Raw genomic sequence first — 22,976 nt, forward strand, 5'->3', positions numbered from 1 at the left:
TATTACATATCATTTTGGCATGCATTTTTGTGTTTCTTATGTATTAAGTCAAAACATTTTAAATGAGTTAAACGACTTATGCATCTGTTAGCAGGTCTTACTTCAGTGCTTTATCTCTGATGTTATGTATTGAAGAAAAAAAACACACTAAGTGATCCTACATTCTCTTTAACCACAATTATTTACCTGAAATCTACAGTCTTGTGCAAGTGCAATTCATACTGTTTCCCAACTAACTTTATGGATGTTCATTAATGCCACATAATTAAATTATAAGTTTAATATACCACAAGAAAAAGGAAAAACATCTCTTTTAGATACCTTTTTGGTAGTTCTGACATTGCAAAGAAATTACACCCAAAGCAGCTTTTAGTGAACATAGTTTGTTCTTTTCTCCTCTACTGACCAATCATAGATTTACATAGAATCATAGGAGGTTACAAAGCTAATAGCCCTGGGGTCCTTATAAGTCTGGTCAGGTTTCAGTCTTATTTCTTATTAAATAATAGAGATACAGACTATATTTACATGCAGAAAAAGATTAATATTGACTGCTCCTTTCTAACAAGACACAGGTGAAACTCCCAGGATAAATTTGTTGTTTCTCATCCAGTTGTCTAAAGTTAGGCATATATAGTCATTGAGAAGTTCTTTTTGACTTGAATTGAGAATTTCTCTCTGAGGAATGGTGACATTCATGAGACATAATGTCTCTCTGGGAAATTGTGTTGAGGATGCAGGCTGAGTTGGGGTCCTAAAGTGAGTGAATTTTGCCCCTTGTGACTTATAGATATGAAGCATTTTTGTTAAGGCAGGATCAGAGATTGCTCTGTAGGTAAGGCACAGGTCGCCTCTAAAAAGTTTATACTACAAAGAGTACTGTGACAGTAATTTCAGTTTGTTCATGTAAGCCATCTACCTGAAATTTCATATTGAGAGATCTTAGTGGTCTCCTCATTTTCTGCAGATGCCTGGTAAGGTACATATCTATGTGAGCATTGTACTCTATTATTGGCATGACGAGAGATGAGTATAGCGGGGTTATAATATTTTTAATTTCAGAAGCAATGCTATTACTTACGAGATGTGTAATGTGAAACGTCTTCCTTGCCACTCCGGACACAAGATGATCAAAGTAATATTATTTTGACTTTATTTTATATGCAATGTTTAATTTACAGCATGGCTTAGGAATATATATAAATGTATGGAGGTTAACCATTAGAATATGAACTATGGTTATGTCACTCCAATTGTTTCATTTAGATGTTTCACATATTTGATCTTGATTTTTTTTGGTAGAAGTTTTTCAGATTCATCAAATGACTATAAATAATATGAGCAACAGGGATTTTATAATTTTCCTGACAACATGTTTAACTGCTGAATACCATGCTTTTCGTATCCATTTCTTGTTTTATCCTGTTAGTATAAAGTGTTCACATGAATTAATGTAAAAATGTTTAATTACTACAAGATGCTGATATGATGCTAGTACTCAGGAAATGTATAGAACATGGTAATCTAGCCGGGTTGTTTATGATTCATAGTTCGATTAAATTCACAATTTTTTTTACACCTGCTTATTGCATTAGCAACATTTCACATATTAATAGTAGTATTGCTACAGTTTGGTATTTTTACCTGAAGATAACATTATTTTTTAGACAGCAGCTGGTTTAATGTTGCTACTAGATTAAGGGTTCATTTAGGTGATACTATGTCACCTAGACTGGGAGTTTTAAACTCCAGAAGGGGTTAGATTGTAAATATCGTTTTACTAATCAGTTATGGTATTATTTGTTTGAAAGTTTTATTGTTGTTCACCACTAATTTGAATAGTAAGTTCTTTCGAAGAGCTCTGAAGATGATTATTTTTATTCCAACTGGGAAATCTCATACTAAATTATTAGAAATTAATATAATATTAACACCTGATGGTCAATTCTCTGATTTATTTTGTTTAATCTTAAATGACAGCTATAAAAAGTATTTCCATTAACATTAATGGCTTAAATAATCCAGGTAAGAGAGGTAATTTATTTAGATACCTTAAACTTCATAAATCTCAACTAATATTTTTACAAGAGACTCACCTACTCTCGGAGGATTTATCTAAACTAAATAATACATCTTATTCTGTTTTAGTAAGCTCTGAACATCTTCAAAAAAAAGAGAGGAGTAGACATCTTGTGGAATAACTCACTACCATTACCCAAAATAATAGATAGTTATAAAGATAATAAAGGAATGTTTTGTGCTATAACTTTGGAACTAAATACAAAAATGCATACATTATTTAATATATATTGGATTCCAGGTATTGGTACTAACATGGTTAAACAACATTTAGATCAAATTGTGCATTTTACAAAAGGAAAATCAATAATAGCAGGGGACTTTAATTGTATATTAGATCATAAAGATTCTTCTAATAAAGGTAAAAGGAAGATCTCATCATCAGCTAAGAAATTAAGAGATTTTATTGAAATATTTCTTTTAAAAGATATTAATCATTTTATGACTCCAAATTCATTATTTTATACTTTTTATTCCAACAGACATAATACATATTCTAGAATTGATAGAGTTTTGGTTTCCAATGACCTATTAGATTTTCTAAGTAATACAAAAGTAATAGCATGCCCTATTTCTGACCATAATGCTATTATTTTTGATCTGGATATCAACAATGTCTCTACTATTCAAATCAAAAGAATACCAGCTTATATTACAAAGTTAAAAGAATTTAAAGAATTCATTATAATTGAAATTCAAAATGTTTTACAACTGAATAATTCAAATGACATATCATATATATATATATATATATATATATATATATATATATATATATATATATATATATAGGATGCTTTAAAAGCATATCTATACGGAAAAATTATGAGCTGGTATTATAATAAAAAGAAATTATGGGATAAAGAACTTCGTGACATACAACATAAAATAGATAATCTAAAGCTCAATCAAAAAGTAGATACAGATACTATTGATAAACAAATGGAAATAAACTCTCTAAATAATAAATATATTGAAATATTAAACCATAAAACAAAAATAATTGCAGAAAAATATAAATTAATTATTCAAATAACCCAAAATCTTTAAAGTTATTGGCTAATAAAACTAAAAGATTAAATAAAATTAATCATATCAAAGAAATATTCTCTCCTCAAAAAAAAGATGGTAACTAATCTTCACAGCATTCTATCGGAATTTAGAAACATTTTTTACAATATCAACCAAAATTCTAACACAATAGATCCTAAAGAAGATATAAAAACCTTTGTTAGCAAATATACTAATAAAAGACTATCTACTGAACAGAAAGATATTACAGACAAATCTATTTCCTTTAAAGATATTCAAACACAAATTAACAAATTAAAACAAAATAAAGCCCTGGGATATGATGGCATAATTCCAGAAATGTATAAAATATTTCCTAATATGGCACTAAAATTACTTCATGAAGTCTTTAACCTCACACAAAACTTTACCAAATCCCTCCTTCTTGAAAATACACTTTTATTTCTCCCATATTAAAACCCAACAAAGATCCAACCAAATGTTCCTCATATAGAACCATTTCTTTACTCAATGTAGATTACAAAATGTTCATGTCTATTTATGCTGATAGATTAAAAAAAATGTTTACCTAATTTGATTGACGATGATCAAACAGGGTTCACAGTGAATAAGAATTCATATGATAACATAAAAAGAACTTTAATTTTGATTGAATCAGTTAAACAATTAAATAAAAATTTGACTTTGATTAGTTTAGATATTAATAGTGCATTTGATTCTATTAACTGGAATTATTTATTTATCCTATTAGAAGAACTAATTTTTTCAAATAAATTTATAAATCTCATTACTCAGTTATATATAGATAGTCAAGCATACATTAAAATTGGCACAAGTATATCACAAAATATACCATTAGTTAAAGGCACTAAACAAGGATGTCCGATGTCCCCTTTATTTTTTACACTAATTATGGAACCATGGGCAAACCTAATAAGATGGGATAACAATATAACAGGCTATAATTTAAATTCCACTTCATTATATAAAATACAATTGTTTGCTGATGACATTCTTCTCACCTTCGCTGATGAAAATACATATATTCGAGCCCTCTTTAATAACATAAATCTTTTTCAAAGGAAATCTGGTCTAAATTTTAATAATAATAAAACACAAATTCTCTTAATTGGCCCAAAACAATTTAATTTACATGATGATTATAAAAAATATCTAACACAATCCGATCAAACTATTTAGGCATTTCAATAGCTAAAAATATTAAGGATATCATACAAATTAACTATAACAATTGTCTTACAATAACTGAAAATTTAGCAAAGTATTGAAATAGAATACCTTTCTCTATGGATGAAAGACTCACAATTATTAAAATGATTTTTCTCCCTAAAATTCTTTACATTATTCAGTCCATCTCTATACCTCCCCCGTACTGGATAATTAAAAAATTAAATGCAATTTTTTTAATTTTTATGGTTTACAAATAAATCTAGAATTGCTTTATCTCACCATATGAAAAACTGGGATAATGGAGGTATAGCATTGCCTGATTTAGAATTTTATTCAATTTCATCTATGGTAAAAGTGATTTCTGTCTTAATTGATACTAATTATCAAGCTAAATGGAAAAAATTGTTTGAAATATTAATGTTGGATACTATAAAAAATAACTCTCAAAAACTGTTGTTTATAAATAACCCATTCATTTGGGTCCTAAAAGATCAGCTTTCCACCTTTTGTTCCCTAAAATTTAAAAGTAATTATTTAACTCTTTTGTTAAAATCTTTTAGAAATGTTATATTTAAATATAATGTTTATAAAGAATGGTTATTCCTTCTCTTTCCTATAGCCTACTCAACAGGTATTCTTTTTACCTCTGACTTTAATAAAATGTGTATCTTTAAACAGAAAAACGTATTCTTTTGGTATCAATTGATGTCAAATAATGTCTTGAAATCAGTTAATTTACTAGATGTTGAATTCAGATTTGAGTCCCTTTATTGGTTGGAGTTACATGAAGGAAGGAATTTTATACAAAATAGAATTGACTTAATGACCCCTTCAGTTAAGAAAGTTATACCAAACTTACTGCATTACTTGATTTTATCTCTTCAGAATAATTCTCCTTCCACTAATAAACTCTCGCAAATATATAAAGCTATCAAATCAGATTTAGATGTCTACTCTGACAGTTACTGGAACTTTTTCTTTTCCATTAATAATTATTTTCCCACAGACAAATTCAATATTTTGAAATCATCTAGTATGACTACTTCTTCGTTAAGATGGAGAATATTTTCCTGGAAATATCTAAATCAATCTTTTATTACTCCTCATACATTGAGTAAAATTGGGAAAAAGATATAAACTGTTGAGATGTAATAATAAAGTAAATGCTGATTGGTCTAATATGTTCTATGATTGTATCGAATTGAAAAAAATTTGGGATGATATCAATGATTTTATGCAAGCTATTTTTACAGACAACTTTACTTTAACTAAATCCTTAATATTAGTTAACACTCCAGTTCCAGCTTGTATTAAGGTATCTGATTACCCTTTGATTTGGTCTATGCTAGCCATAGCAAGAACAATTATCACTAGAAATTGGAAATCTAATTCCTCTCTATCTTTACAAGAATTTAAAAATCTTCTAAATGAAGTCTCTTGTTTGGAAAAACTAACCATCGGGAATAGAATTTCTAAAAATACTTCTTTTCACAGTTGGAATAAATATATGATTTTTTTACAAAAGTAGTTCTATATTATAGTAATATAATTTACATATTTATAAATTATTTTAAATGTATTGATCTATGGTGAACATATTGTATATAGTTATATATTGTTTATTGTTATGTTATTACTTCATGTAAAATTCATTTTATTTTATTTGTTTTTTAAAAAAAAAAGAAAAAATGAGTTCATTTCATTTAACTTTATTGTATATTAAATTTCTCAAATAAAAATGTTTAAAAAAAATAATATATATATATATATATATATATATATATATATATATATATATATATATATATATATATACCAAAGTGCACACTTAAAGAACAACTTATTTTAAATTTAACAAAGATTGAGCAGAAATATATTCATTTAAGCCAGAATCCTGTGAAGCATGCAACCTAAGTTACCACTTAACTTCTTGGACTTCAAGTAATACCTTTATGTCCCCACCTCTGGTTTTAACTTTTACTCTTTCCAATATACCAAACTGAAACTTGGTAAACTGTGGGCAAAGTTTTGAATGCTTAGACATGCATTATTTTCATTGTGTTTCCTTATATCATAATTATGTTCATATAACCTTTTTCAGAGACACCTCCTTTTATCACTTACTAGATAGCCAACTGGCTTACTGATAGGACAGAGGAGGTCAAAATAGGTGAGACCACCTCCACCAAGAGGCCAGTACTAGCAGAGCTCTCCAGGGATAGGTACTGGGCCCATGGCTTTTTGGCATCTATTTCTCTGAAATGAAAGCAAATGCTGAAGGTTTATGACTGACCAAGTTTGCAGATGAATGCAAGCTGGGGGTTCTCATCAACTCCCTTGCAGACACTAGCATTCTTCAAGAAGGTCTAGCTTTGACTAACAAATGGTACCAAAGCCATTGTCTTAAACTCTGTGCTAAAAAATCAATAATTGTACCCTTTGGGAAGTCAACCATCCTGGCTCATTACCACATTGATACTCCCCTAAGAGTTGACCCTATGGTCAGGGATCTGGATATGCATGGAGACAGTAGCCTTACCTTGAATCACCATGTGGTCACAGTCACAAGGACATTTTTTTATGTTGTGTAAATTATAACTCACAGTCACAAGGATTTTTTTTATGTTCTGCAAATTATAACTAAGGGCATGGTATTTAGGTCCAATGAGGTCATTATCCCACTGCACTACACCGTTATCAAAACAATCATAGAATACAATGCTGCCTTCAGTATGTACCTGACCAGGCATATACAAAAATTAGAGGGACCTCAGAGGCTTCCTACAAAAAATAATGCAAGACATAACAAACCTGCCTTATGCAGAGTGCCTTAAAGCCCTTTCCCTCTACACAGTTGTAGATAAGTGTGTATCTTGAACCTAGTCAGCCACTGTAGCTAGATAGCACGTGCATATATGTTACTGACAACGTGCAAGATCAGTTCCATTTTGTAGAGTCAGCCAGAGTGAGTGCAAGCATGAATGGAGATGCAGATGTGAGATTGAAGTAACAAGTCAGTTAGGTTATAAAGTTCGAAGTATATGTTCCAGTTACAACTCCTGAGGTGTTTATGTACAGTAAACAAGTTGAACACATACCCAGCCTCAGTGTCTCATTTGAATACACTAGACATGCGACATGGTGTCAGAATGGGATCCAAAGATGAAGCAGCTCGCAAATCACAAGGCACACAGTTAGAAGTGAGAAATATACAGGAGTGAACCTGTAAACAGTTCATCAGTTATTCAAAGGTACTTAAACTTGTTTAAATTATTTTTCAGTCACAAAATGTGTGGCGAAGAATTTAAAACATTCAAAATAATTACTGAGATAAATGGTGTCCGAAATAGCAACATATTGATAAAAGTGTTCAAAATAATTTATAAAGTGTTTAAAATGTTCAAAAAGGCTTAAACTACCAATTTTGTTGTAGATGTCTTGTGAGGTACATACCAAAAGGGCGTTGTACTCTATAATGAGTCTAATGAGTGATGAGTAGAGGGGAACAATGACCTCTTTTTTTCTGGATGAGAATCCTTTTGTGATGAGATGAGCCATGTAGAAGGATTTCCTGACCACTGTGGTGATGTGATTATCAAAGGAGAGGCTACTGTCCACCTGTGTCCCAAGGTCTCTTATCACATTTTCGGCATTAAGTAGACTACCAGCTATGTGGTAGTTCATGGGTACAGAGTTTTTACCAAAGGGATGACAATACACTTTTTGGCATTGAGCTTCAGGCCATGGCTTTGACACCAGGTATCTGTCTCATTGAGGCCCTTTTGTAGTTTGTCCACATCATTAGGAGTTTTGATTATGGCTCCTAGTTTGCAGTCATCTGCAAACTTTGTTAGCCAAAGACCTTCTGTGTTGGCCTGCACTTCAGAGAAGTAGATACCAAACAGGAGAGGACCCAGGACTGAACCCTGTGGTACTCCACTTGTCACTGGTCTGATGTCAGATTTGGAATCCGCTACTTTCACAGTGTGGGTTCTGTCCGTGAGCCAGTTGGCAACCCATCTTGTGACATAGGGATTTATACCTAGTTTAGTGAGCTTATCTATAATTCCAGAGTGGGGGATGGTGTCGAAAGCCTTGGCGAGATCTAGATAAGCTGTGTGAACCATTTTACCCTGATCTATGGCTTTGGTGACTGCTTCAAAGAAGTCAATCAGGTTTAGGAGACATGATCTGCCTTTTACAAATCCAAACTGTGTAGGTTCCAGAGTTTGGAGATTACCAATGTCTTTGTTTATGAGTTCCATGATGATACGTTCCATGGCCTTGCAGACCAGGCTCATCAGGCTAATGGGGCGGTAGTTCCTGGGGTCCGTCGTGGCTCCCCCTTTGTGGAGTGGGATAACTGTCATGGTGCGCCATTCAGTGGGTACAAAGCCTGAGGTGAGGCTATGATTGAACATGGAACTTAGGTAGGGTGCCAGTTCATTCTGTAGTTCATGTAGAACGCAGCCTGGGATATTGTCAGGTCCCATGGATGCTGTGTTCTTGGCTTTGGAGAGTGTGTTTTTTACCTGTGCAGCCATGATTATAGGAACTTTGCATTCTTCAGGTATAGAGATGGGCCCTCTAGGGGGTGAGAGGGGGGTAAAGTTAGTACTGAACCTATCTGCTAGGATGTTGGCAATATCAGTTGGTTCTCTATATTTAGTGCCATTATGCTGTAACTCAGAGCAGATCTGAGTGTTCCCATTTAGATTCTTGACATAGCTATAGAATGCTTTGTGGTTGTCTTTAGAGTCAGTGGCAATTTTGTTTTCGTAACTAGCTTTGGAGGATTTTATGAGGGATCTCAGCTTCTTACTGAGGTTGACCAGGGAGTTCCTCCAGTCATGGGATTTTACTCTTTTTTGCATCAGTTTCTTTCTTCTGTTGTAGAGTTTGTTTATGGCAGAGGTCCACCAGATTGGCTTCCTTTTTTAGAAGATAACATCTTGGTTCTATTAGGGATAGCATGATCCATACACTCGTGTAAGTGCTTATAAAGTGCATTTGTGTAGGATTCGGCAGTCATACCTCTATTGTGTGTCTGCATGGGTGTCATGAAGTTTGCCACTTCTGTCTTAAGAAGTGTGAAGTTGGCTTTTGAGAAGTTTTTTACAATGGTTTCCCTAATTGGGGCTGGGGGTGGGATGTGGATGTCTAGGCTGATTAGCTTCTGGTCGGATCTGACCAACGAGGAATTGATCTCTGGTGTGGAACACCGGTTTCCCATGTTGGTAATGACCAGGTCTAGGATATTGCTACCCCTGGTGGGGGTGTGAATAAGTTGATCCAAGGCGTTGGAATTTATGAATTCTAGAAAACGTTGAGCAAAAGAGTTGGTACATGAGTAGTTTTCCCAGTTAATGGTGGGGTAGTTGAAATCGCCCATTATTAGGGTGTTGGGTTGTACCCTAATACTTTCCAGTGTATCAAGAAATGAGGAGTGTGAATCCTGGGGCATGGTGGGGGGTCTGTAGCAAGCTACAATTTGGATTGCAGTCTTGCCCAGAGTTAGTTGCACTTGGATAATCTCGGATGCATTATGCTGTGCAACTAGCCTGCAGGTGTGGATATCCTTAATGAATATGGACACGCCTCCACCTTTAGTGCTTCTTTCTGGGTTAGGTGGCCGAAAGGTGTGGTATGAATTGAAGCCTGGTAATGCAGGGGTGCTCTCTGGAGCTTTGAACCAGGTCTCTGTCACTGCACAGATGTCAATGTTCTCCATTTTAAGGAGTGCCTCGAGTGAGTGCATTTTGAGGTTTAGACTTCTAGCATTGAGTAGCATTACCCTCAGATTTTGCTTGCTTGTACCTGTTACAGTGGTGAATTTGTAATTTGAACTTGGCCTAAAAAAGGCACTATAGGGGTTGCAAGAGTCTTAGCCAGTATCCGGAATCCTAAGGGCGACAGGTGCAGGCCATCTCTGGCAAAGCATCGTGGACTGTCAATCATGTCATCCCAGGCAGACAAATACTGGATCCCCTTAGAATGACATCAGAAGCTTAGCCAATTGTTGAAGTCAATCATTTTGTCCTTGTACTGTGATATCATTCTGGGTGATGGCAGGATGCTACTCAGGGTTAGGGTCATACCTGCCTGGGATACAATATTGGAGAGCTCCTCCATGTCTCTTTTCATGTAGTCCAGGGAGGTACATCTCAGGTCATTCACACCAACATGGACAATGACAGTGTCATATTTGTACTTATTGCGGAGTGACCTGAGTGCATGCGTTATGTGGTGGATCCTGGCACCTGACAGGCAGCTGACAGTAACTTTCTCCTTGTTTAGTCTAGTGAGTGGAACATCAGTGTGCCTGACTATAGAGTCACCTATGACTAGAGTGTTGGGTACGTTGTTATGCCTTATGGGCTGTGGTTGAGTGGCACACTGAGTTTGTGGGCTATGTGTCATTTGGGTTGTGTTGGGGGTGGAGTTTGCTTGCATTTATGCTTTGGATGTCCCTGATGCTTGGGCAGGTTTTTATTGAGAGCCTCCGTGAACCTCCTCAGTAGGAGATGCCAAATGCCACTATTTTTTCAGTCTTAGAGGCAAAAAGTTAGTTTTGGCAAATTTCGCTGGATCACAAATCTTCATTGTTAACCACTTTCAGCAGACCATTTGGTAGATACAGATTTTAGAGATTGCCATTTGGAATAAATTCTGCCAGTGAAGTATTTCAAAGTGCAATGGAACAAATTTTTTCTGGTTATCCATGCGCTGTCATAGTAGACAGCGTTATTGTAGGGGGCAATGGTGAAGATGAACATGATAGAAATCTCAGGAAAGTTGTAGACCATGCATGTGAAGTCAATCTTAAACTGAATCCTCAGAAATACAAATTCAAAGTTACTTTTGTGGACCTATGTTTACCAGTTCTGTCTTGCAAACAGCTCCATCTTAGTGAGCAGCATTTCTTAACTCATTACATTTGAGTGACACCTCCAGGTGCATCTGCAGTTAACTCCTACTGACACCTCTAGGCATCAAATATTGCTTGCCCATATTTGCATCAATAATTCCAAAACAATGCTATTGTACAAAGTTTTAAAAAGATTTCATCTTGAAGGTTACACAATGGCAAACTCAACTGCATTAATATTTGGCCTATGTCTAGTGCGGGTAAATAGATATTAACTGTTCTTTTTATGATATTAATTTATATAGATATAATTTTTCACATTTTTTGAAATATCTCAACAACCAAGTAACACAGACATAACTCCTTAGCCTCATATGAAAGCTCTTAGTTAGTTGAATAAAATCATGCTAACAGTATGTGTGTAACTTTAGGGGTCGCTGAGATATTATAAGTTGTTTACAAAATATTACAAATGAAATAGTTACTGTGTTTACTGTGACTAATAAAATTCAGGTTTAAGACCTAGAACTTAAAGAATACTACTGCTATAAAAATAGTTTATGCTGAAAAGTTTGCCATTTATACTTCTTTCATAACCCCTATGGTTCCAGAAATATGAACCTTTGTTTGAAATGTGAGGACATTAGGCTCTGCCCATTGGAAGTTACAGTGCAAACTTCCTGAGCTTCATTGGAGTGAATGAGTTGTGCCAGTTCCAGATGTCATATCCTTACAGTATTTTCTTGGTATGGTCAGCTATTTAGGAAAGTTCATCGCAGACTTGAGTGAGCTTTCTGCACCATTACGTGAGTTGACACGCAAACACATAAAGTGGTCCTAGTTGGAATAACCCCAAGGAACATTTGATATTCTGAAGAAGAAAACTGCCAGTCCACCCAAACTGAGATATTATGATGTTCGCAAACCTGTAATTCTTTCTTGTGATGCTTCAAAATACGGCATTGGTGCAGCATGTCTTCAAGGAGGCCTATGTCGCTCTCCCATTCTGGAAACAATAGAAGAGTCTTCCTGGGTTCTGTTCAAGCAGCTTTATTATATACAAACACATTATTATTCAAGGTTATTGGCTTTAACTTATATACAACTAGCAACTGTACTCATGCATGCTATCACTGTGACTGCTCTTACAAAATGGCCCTCTGGAGTGCACGTGTTTGAGTTTTTATATGTGCACATACAGTCTTGACATGTTCTTAAAGATGCAGCGCCATCACTTGCACTCTAACCTACATCCTCCCTCTTTGAGAATTATATCCTATGACACTATAAGTCTATTGGCATGCAGAAATCACAAGCATTTTTTTCTGTTATGCAGTACACAATGTTAAATACATAGATCTATACAATAAAGTCCACATTGCCGCATATTTCACACTAGGCTTTGATACTCACCCATATCATGTGACGTAAACATGTGAATGAGATTTAGCAACTGGAAAAGTCTCTTCAAAATGTTTGACCTGTGGAATGTTCTGGTCATTTTCGGGAATGGAATCAGGATTTTGAACGCATTCTGGCATGGGAACAGTGTCTGATTCATTTTTAGATTTGAAGTCTGCATCACAGAAACAATGCTGTGATGGTAATGGTGATTCTGGTACAGGAAGAAAATGTCTACCATTCCTCCTATATTCCACACCTTCAGAGTCTACCAGGTAGGATCTTGGTTCAGCACAGATGCCTGTAATCTGTCCTAGTTGATCAAAACCTTTCATTCTCTGGATTCTTACTGTCTCTCCTTCCCTCAACAGACGAAATAATCTGCTCGATCTGTCGTAACTAGATTTCTGGATATTATGCTTCTTAAATAACTGAGCCTTGATGGTTTTATTGTTCTTAGGTTTAGGCTTCAACAGACTGGAAGTAATAGGTAGCATAGTTCTAGTTTGCCAGGAAAGTAGCCTTTGAGCAGGTGAGCCAAGAATATTGTCACGGGGTATATTTCTGAGATTAAGTAAATTCAAGAACACATCGGTATTGTCATGCTTCGACCTTTCAAATAATTGCTTTACACTCTGTACTGCACGTTCTGCTAGACCATTTGACTGAGGATATTCAGGACTACTAGTGACATGTACAAAGTCCCATTCTTTTGCAAATTTCTGAAACAATTGGCTAGTAAATTGAGCACCATTGTCAGAAAGAACTTTGTGTGGACTACCATGAACTGAGAAATTATGTTTCAACTTAGTAATAACAGCAGTGGATGTTAGATTAAGTAGTAGATCAATCTCAAACCAATTCAAATAAGAGTCTACTAAAACCAAATAGGGTTGATTGTTCCACTCAAAGTTATCAGTTACAATGATTGACCAAAGTAGTTCAGGAACTGGACTTTATGTAGGTGGGGTGTCAATTTTCTGCTTAAGGTCTTCAAATACCTTCTGGCGCTGTTCCAACCATGACCGTGCAACGTTTTTGCATGTTAGCTCTCTTAAAGGTGCTGCCAACTCACTGAAGTCTGGGATAAACTTGCCTAAATAGTTGGTCATGCCTAGAAAATGTTGTAGGGTCTGTATATTATCTGGTGCAGACATTTCAAGGATGCTTGGTCGGGTCTGGTCTCACGCTTGTACTTGTGAACGAATGACTAACGTAAGTTACTTCTGGAAGTCCTAATTTACACTTCAGAGGATTGAACTTCAAGTTTACTTCACATGCTCTATCTAGAACTTTCTTTAGGTTTCTGCCATGCTCTGCTTCACCACTGCCTCCAACCAATGAATCATCTACTATTATGGCACAAGGATAACCAAAAATAAATTTGCTCCATTGCACGCTGAAAGACTTCACCTGCAAAATTTATTCCAAATGGCATCCTTAGGAATCTGCATCTGCCAAATGGAGTACCAAAAGTAGTTAGAAATGAAGATTTTCGATCAAGCATCACTTGCCAAAATGAACTCTTTGCATCCAAGACAGAGAAAACAGTGGCATCCGGTATTAGAGCTGCAACTTCTTCAACTGTACACATCAGACTGTACAGTCTCCTCAATGCTTTGATCAGATCTCTAGGGTTAATGCATATTCTGATTTCATCTGAGTCTTTTTTCTGAGCTGCTACCATGGATGATACCCATTTAGTTGGTTCTGTGACTGGACAAATCACACCTTGCTGCACCATTTTATCCAGCTGAGCTTTAACTTTGTCCTGCATAGCTATGGGAACTCTTCTTGCTGGTCTGACTACTGGAGTGAACTCTGGGTCTAACTTCATGGACTACACAACTGGTAGTTTGCCTAACTTGTGATCGAAAACATCAGCATATTCTGAGAATGTGGCTTCTGAGAAATTAGAACTTGGAAATGCACTTACATGATGAACTTCCTTAACAAAAGAAAGCAGATTCATTCCCAAACTATTTTTGAGACCCAGTAAAGATTGCACTGGCCTTCTGACTGTGTAGACTAACAAGTTGTAACAGTTCTTCGCCAAATAACATGAAAGCATCACTGAACCTTCAGTTTGAGTTTCTTCACCTCCATAAGCATCAAGTCTCCCACTACTGGTTACACCAAGTTGTTCATTAGTTTTCACTTTAGCAAATGTGTTGGCTGATATAACATTACACTTTGAAATAAATTCACTGCATCAACTCTTTCATCAAGCACAGATACACCGTCAAAATAGAAAGCTGATTGCCTCCACTCTACTTCATCAAATTGTTTTTTTATGTGACCTTTCTTTACAACTGTGTGAGGCTTACTCGAATTACAAAACTTTTGGAAATGGTTCCATTTTTTTACACTTATGACATTGATGACCAAATGCTAGGTACGTCTCTCATTTAGACTCATGATTTGCACCACAATTGCAACAGTTAACAATAAAGTTAGACTTGGGTTTTGCTGATTCATGATTGTACTGCACTGAGCTGGAGCAAGCTACCTTTTTAGAATTTGCTGAAAAGATACACGTCTTCCTTGGAAACTCTGTAGCTGCCACATGCTTGGGCCTACTTTTGTTTGCCACATGTTGCACACTGTCTGCATTCACTCTAGAGCCAATTGAAACCATGCTCTTGTCACTCAAGTATACTTGTGCATTTTTCTGTCACCACATGGATTAGACAAATCTCTATAGCTTTGCTTAACGTTAAATCACTCTCACAAAGTAAAATCTTTCTCACAGCAGCACTGTTAATGTCACATACAAGCCTGTCCTTCATCAGCTCATCTTTTAAGTCACCAAATTGACACGTTTTGTCTCTGTTTCTCAGGTCAGTTATATATGCTGCAAAAGTTTCCCCTGGTTTCTGATCTCTCATGTAAAACAAATGCCTCAATAGTGTAATATTTGTCTGGGGTTAACACATCTCTCTGAACTTGCACTTCAAACGCTCAGGGTCTTCCCTTGATTCAGCTTGCACAACAGTATGATGGTCTTCACTGTCTCACTTATATACTGCAGGTGCATATGCAAATAAACACTCTCTTTCTATGACCTCTGACCCAGCTAGGTTTTAGCAAAATGAATGCCCTAGTGTGTGGATCTTTATCTGCATAAGCTACTTGTATAAAACTATTGTACTCTTATGCAAATATTCTCCAGTTCTCTGCAATATTCTGATCAAATACAAGTGGTAGGGGGTTTCAAAATCCATCTGCCATATTAACACATACCAGTGGAGGGTTTTGCAAATAAGTACAAACATATGCACATGCACATATGCTGGAAACATATACCAGTATTTGTAACTTTGTCTAATGACTTTGTGCTTTTGAATTTGTACCTTTTGGGCTTTTGAAATAATGCTAATAGACCAATTTCAAGTACCTCTGAATAAATGGACTTTGCAAAATAAAGGCTAAATGCTAAAGTAATTTATCATCATTTGCCAAAGTTATTTATCATCATTTTAAGAAACATCTCAAACAATTTTACGATGCGAATGAATAACTCTTGGGCATTGTGATACTTTTGCAATGTCATCTTTTTGCAAGAAATCACCTCTTAGTATAAGAAACATATCAAATAACTGCACAATGAGAATAAAGCAGACATCTCTTTGCCTTAAACTCAATAACATTTTGAAATAATTGCACTTTGTGAATAATTGCATACAGCACACTGAAATGTCCCCAAAATGGAGGTATCTTGCTAGGCAATTCTCTACAGTGCAAGAAACGATCTGTAATGGTGATGGTTTGCGAATAGACACACCCAGCACAAGAAACTTTTCAAAATGGCTATACTTTCACTGTATTTAATGAAATAGTTGCACTTTGCACACAGTAAACCCTTCAAAATACATGTACATTAATAGGCACACACTGTAAGCACTTCTACACACTTTGAGATACTTTGAATAACTTTAGTTATGCCCTTGATACAATACAAAGTTGTAGTTATGCCAAAACATAGCACTTTGCCAAAACACATGCAGTCACCTTGCTTTATTTCTGCTTAATGTGCCCTTTTCTGCCCTCATTATATTTGTTTTAAGTCCATTTCATGCCCAATGTACTTTTCTTGTGCTCGATTTACTCTAAACATGCCCAGTTTTGCTTGAAACACACTCATTTTGCTTTATACATGCTAGTTTTATCTTTAAACATGACCGTTTAGCTTTACTGTTAATCATTTCATCAAATACATTTGTTTTTAACATTTCCTTTAAGTTAACACACTTTTTTGTGCCTTCTACTTGCTTAATAGTGTGATTTGTGCCCTTATAATGCCACTTTTTTTTCTTTTCTATCAAATAAACAGTTCAATTGAGAGTACCAAATGTAAAGAGCAACAGAATGGTCAAAACTCAACTTTTGAGAAAATGTCCATCACAAATGTTGTACTACGATAAATCCAGTAAACCTATTAGACCATTAAGACAAGGAGAAGTTGTCAGAATGCAAACATCTAAAGGATATGACTGAGTGGGAATCATCAAGAACATTTGTGAAGAACCGAGATCTTACATCATACAATCTGAAGGAATGGATTTCAGAAAGAATTGAAGACATATATTACCAGTCTCCAAACCAGTCACACAGCAGATTGCCTGTGCCAGTGTCTATTTCTCAGATTTACTCTACACCTGTTTAAATTCCAGAGGACAGTGTACTTTCTTCAAATAATCCTTATTCAATCCCCAGAGTTCCAATTGTGAAGGAATCCCCAGAGACTGTCCCTGTTGCTAAACCCAGTCAAAGTTTTTATGTAAGCAGATCAATAGAATTTCCAGACCCAATCCAAAATACACAGTGACTTGGATTTGAGTTCCAATTTGTTCATAGGTAGGTACTAGGCTATTGGCCCAAGGGCCTAAGTAAGCTTAGCCAACAAGGTTCCCTGGCTTATGCCACCCAAGAAAGATAATTTCCTGTGCCCCTGTCGAGCAGAGCCACAGAAGTGATCCTGGGGTGTATTTCCTATTTCCCATCCACTTATCAAGATTTTTCTTGAAGAGTGCTAATGAGGAACTTTGCTTGACATAGATTTTGTTTGTTCCAGAGTATAGGAAGTCTCTGGGAAAGGAATCTATCCCTCCAGCATGTCCTGTTTATTGTGGTGACAAGGTTTAGGTCCCTAGAGCATGTAGCTCGGAGGGATTATTTAGGTGTAACATGTCCAACAGCTCTGGGTTTAACATAGCTTTATATGTTAGGCAGAGATCTCCTCGGAGTAGGTGATATGCTACAGAGTAAAGCTGGAGTTTTTTGATATGGTCAGTGTAGTGCTTCTGTTTGAGGCCAGTAATCCTCTTTTTGAGGTATTTTTGTGGCCTTTCCAGCTGCTGCAGATGTCTTGTGAGGTACATTCCAAAAGGGGCATTGTACTTTATAATGGATCTAGTGAGTGCCGAGTAGAGGGGAACAATGACCTCTTTTTTCCTGGATGAGAACCCTTTTGTGATGAGGTGTGCCACATATACGGATTTCCTGACTACTGTGGTGATGTGATTATCAAAGGAGAGACTACTGTCCACCTGGGTCCCAAGGTCTCTTATCACACATTCAGTGTTAAGTAAACTGCAGTTTATGTGGTAGTTCATGGGTACAGAGTTTTTACCAAAGGGGATGACAATGCACTTTTTGGTATTGAACTTGAGGCCATGCCTCTGACACCAGGCATCTGTCTCAGTGAGGCCCTTCTGTCGGATGTCCACATCATTTGGGGACTCGACTATGGCTCCTAGTTTGCAGTCATCTGTGAACTTCATTAGCCAGAGGCCTTCTGTGTTAGCCTGTACTTCAGAGAAGTAGATACCAAACAGGAGAGGTCACAGGACTGAACCCTGTGGTACTTTACTGGTCACTGGTTTGAAGTCAGATTTGAATCTGTAACTTTTACAGTGTGGGTTCTGTCAGTGAGCCAGTTGGCAACCCATCTTGTGATGTAGGGATTTATACCTAGTTTAGTGAGTTTAGCTATAATTCCAGAATGGGGGATGGTGTCGAAAGCCTTGGCGAGGTCAGGATAGGCTGTGTGGACCACCTTACCTTCGTCTACAGCTTTGGTGACTTCCCCAAAGAAGTCAATCAGGTTCAGAAGGCATGATCTGCCTTTCACAAACCCAAACTGGGTGGGGTCCAGGGTTTGGAGGTTACCAATGTCTTTGTTTATGAGTTCCATGATGATACGTTCCATGGCCTTGCAGACCAGGCTAGTCAGGCTAATAGGGCGATAGTTACCAGAATCAGTGGTGGCTCCCCCTTTGTGGAGTGGGATAACTGTTGCTGTGTGCCATTCAGTGGGCACAAAGCCTGATGTGAGATTATGATTGAACATGGTGCTTAAGTGGGGAGCAATTAGTTCTGAAGTTCATGTAAAATGCAGCCTGGGATGTTGTCTTGTCCCATGGATGCTGTGTTTTTGGTTTTAGAGAGTATAAGTTTTACCTGCATAGATGTGATTACAGGGACTCTGCATTCTTCCTGTATAGATATGGGCCCTTTAGGGGGTGAGAGGGGGGTAAAGTCAGCACTGAACCCATCTGCCAGGATGTTGGCAATATCATTTGGTTCTGTAATTTTCATGCTATTGTGCTGTAAGTCAGAGCAGATCTTAGTGTTGCCATTGAGATTCTTGACATAGCTATAGAATGCTTTGTGATTGCCCTTTGAATCAGTGGGGATTTTGTTTTCTTAGCCAGCTTTGGAGGATCTTATAAGGGATCTCAGCTTCTTACTTAGGCTGACAAGGGAGCTCCTCCACTCATGGGATTTTACTCTTTTGCAACAGTTTCTTCCTTCTGTTGTAAAGTTTGTTTATGGCAGGGGACCACCAGACTGGCTTCCTTTTTGTGGAGGATAGCATCTTGGTTCTGTTTTGGATAGCACGATCCATGCACTTGTGTAAGTGCTTATAGAGTGCATTTGTGGAGAATTCAGCAGTTTTAACTGTATTGTCCATCTGTATGAGTGTCATGAAGTTCACCACTTCTGTCTTAAGAAGCATGAAGTTGGCTTTGGAGAATTTTTTTACCATGATTTCCTTAATGGTGGGTGGGGGCGGGATGTGGATATCAAGGGTGATTAGCTTATGGTTGGATATGACCAATGAGGAGTTGACTTCAGGTGTGGAACACTGGTCACTCATGTTGGTAATGAATAGGTCTAGGATATTGTTGCCCCTGGTGGGGGTGTGGATATGTTGATCCAGGGCATTGGAATTTATGAATTCCAGAAAGCGTTGAGCAAAGGAGGTGGTACATGAGTAGTTTTCCCAGTTAATGATGGGGTAGTTGAAATCACCCATTATTAAGGTGTTTGGTTGAACCCTAATATTTTCCAGTATATTGAGAAAAGAGGAGTGGGAATCCTGGGGCATGGTGGGGGTTCTGTAGCAAGCTACAATTTGGATTTCAGTTTTGCCCAGAGTTAGATGCACTTGGATAACCTCAGATGCATTATGCTGAGCAACTAGCCTGGTGGTGTGGATATCCTTAATGAATATGGACACAAGTCTGCCTTTGGTATTCCGGTCCAAGTTAGATGGCAGAAAAGTGTGGTATGAGTTATAGCCTGGTAATGCAGGGGTGCTTTCTAGAGCCTTGAACCAGGTCTCAGTCACTGCACAGATATCGATGTTCTCCATTTCAAGGAGTGCCTCGAGTGAGTGCATTTTCAGATTTAGACTTCTAGCATTGAGTAGCATAACCCTCAGTTTTCGCTTGCCTGTTCCTGCTACAGTGGTGAATTTGTCATTTGAACCTTGCCTAAAAAAGGCACTATAGGGGCGGCAAGACCCTTAGCCAGTATCCGGAATCCCAGGGCTGATAGGTGCAGGCTATCACTGGCAAAGCATTGTGGTCTGTCCACCATGTTGTCCCAGGCAGACAGATACTGGATCCCCTTAGAATGTCACCAGTAGCTTAGCCAATTGTTGAAGTCAATCACTTTGTCCTTGTACTGCGGTATCATTCTGGGCAATGGCAGGATACTACTCAGGGTTAGGGTCATACCTGCCTGGGCTACAAGATTGGAGAGCTCTTCCATGTCTCTTTTCATGTAGTCCAGGAAGGTACGTCTCAGGTCATTCACACCAACATGGACAATGACAGAGTCATATTTGTACTTCTTGTGGAGTGACCTGAGTGCGTGGATTATGTGGCGGATCCTGGCACCTGACAGGCAGCTGACAGTAACCTTCTCCTTGTTTAGCTTGGTGAGTGGGACATCAGTGTGCCTGACTATAGAGTCACGTATGACTAGTGTGTTGGGTACGTTGTTTTGCCTTATTGGCTGTGGTTTATTGGCACACTGAGTCTGTGGGCTATGTGTCATTTGGGTTCTGTTGGGGGGTGGAGTTTGCTTGCGTTTCTGCTCTGGAGGTCTCTGTTGCTTGAGCAGATTATTATTAAGAGCCTCTGCAAATGTTTTTGTATTTCGATGTGTGGATTTTGGTGTAGGTTTAGTGGGACTATGTGATGAGTGTGGTGTGGTGCAAGTGTTTACCTTCTCTTGACTGTCAAGTTCAGTCTTGGTTGGAGAGAGCTTTATCTCCAGTTTGGCTAGATAAGTGCATCTCTCACAGGTTGTGGTGTTGGGTGGTAGAAGGAGAGGGTTGTCTGTGTACATGAGGCAATTGCTACATTGCCCCAAGATGTCCAGATTCATCAGATAGACAGGAGAGAACGCTGGGAGCTGACCCTTGGACATGCCTGAATAAAAAACTACTTTCCTCTAGACAAGTGAGGAAAGTGAGTATAAGAGCTGTTTTTCTCTAAGCAAGTGAGGAAAGTAAGTACAAAAACTGTTTTCCTCTAGGTAAAGAGGAAGGTTGAGTGCTGTAGTAATTTGTAGCTTATTTAGTGTGAACAACAAGTTCTTAACAAGTGCTGAGCATGAATAAGCAAATTCAACTGCTAAAACTAAGAATCTGTACCTGGATCTTGTGGTAGATTGGCTACCTAGTGCTTACCACTCCCAGTGATAAGCTAGAATGCTTCCCTCCAACACAGAAAGGGTTGTTGAAATGCTGATGTGATACCTAGTTTGTAAAATGTCTTGTTCTCCAATTGCACGTTGAACAAATTAAAGAGGGAGGATGTAGATCAGTGGGTATCTTGAACCTAGTCAGCCAATGTAGCTATATAGCACATGCATATAAGTTACTGAACATGTGCAAGATCAGTGCCATTTTGTACAGTCATCCAGAGTGAGTTCAGGCATGAATGAAGATGCACATGTGAGAGTGTTTGAAGTAACATGTCAGTTAGTTAGCTTATGAAGTTCAAAGTACATATTCCAGTTAGAACTCTTGATGTGTTTATGTACACTAAATGACTTGAATGCATACCCAGCCTCAGTGTCTCATTTGAATACACAAGACATGTGACATCACTCTCCTATTGAGTGCTGAGGAATGATCTATGCTTGGCTTACAAGGCATCCAGAAACCTCACACTTATGAATCTTCTGCATATTTGTAAGTCAATCAGTGTCAAAAATAGAAGGTCTAGGCACCTGAATTTTGTCTGTGACTTAAACAGAACATGATGGAGAGACAGATATGAGTATCACAGACTGCCTATCCTATGGAACAGGCTTCCCATCTATGTGAAGCTGAGTTCATCTATTACCCAGTTTAAGTGCAACGTAGACCAGTGGATGGGGAATAGGAAATTTATACCAGGCCTGGCGGCCATGTCCCTTGTGGATTAAGGTAGCTTATAAATCCTGGCCCTCAATGTCCTACTTGGATTCAAGATATCATGATTCATTTGGGAAATCTTGGCTAAGCTTAGAAAGGTCCCCCTGGTCATTAGCCTAGTAACAATCTATGAATATTATCTTTTCTGAAGATAACCATAAAGCCTTCTTTAACTGTTTTAAAAGTCTCAGAAATAATACTTAATATTGAACAGAGCTGGTCTCAAACAGTAACACCTGTTTCAACCCTGAGGAAATTGATATACCCACAGACAAATTTATTTCCAATTTCTCCCTCCTTCTTTCTCTTCCTAGTCAGTCATTGGTTCCTGCTATGATTTCCTCTGAGAAGGTTATAAACACTCTGGCTAAAACCCAAAACACTAGGTCTATAGATCCAGACAACAAAAAATGTCTCCATATGCACACTAAAACTCAGTCTCATTTAGCCCCTCTTAAGGCTATAAAGTATTATACTCTCCATCGGATATGTGCCTGAGGACTGGAGAATAGTCATAATAGTACACATACACAAGGGTAGCCCAACCACTGATCCTAAGAAGTACAGTCCAATTAGTATTTTCAGTATTATTTGGAAGGTAGTAGAATGCATTATGGAATTCTAAAATAATAATGTCACAAACTCTGGTTTTATTAATAAATTCACTTGAATATCAATCTCTTCATA

Source organism: Protopterus annectens, chromosome 4.part0, assembly GCF_019279795.1.
Source record: "Protopterus annectens isolate FY-2018-M chromosome 4.part0, PAN1.0, whole genome shotgun sequence".
Taxonomy (NCBI): Eukaryota; Metazoa; Chordata; order Ceratodontiformes; family Protopteridae; genus Protopterus; species Protopterus annectens.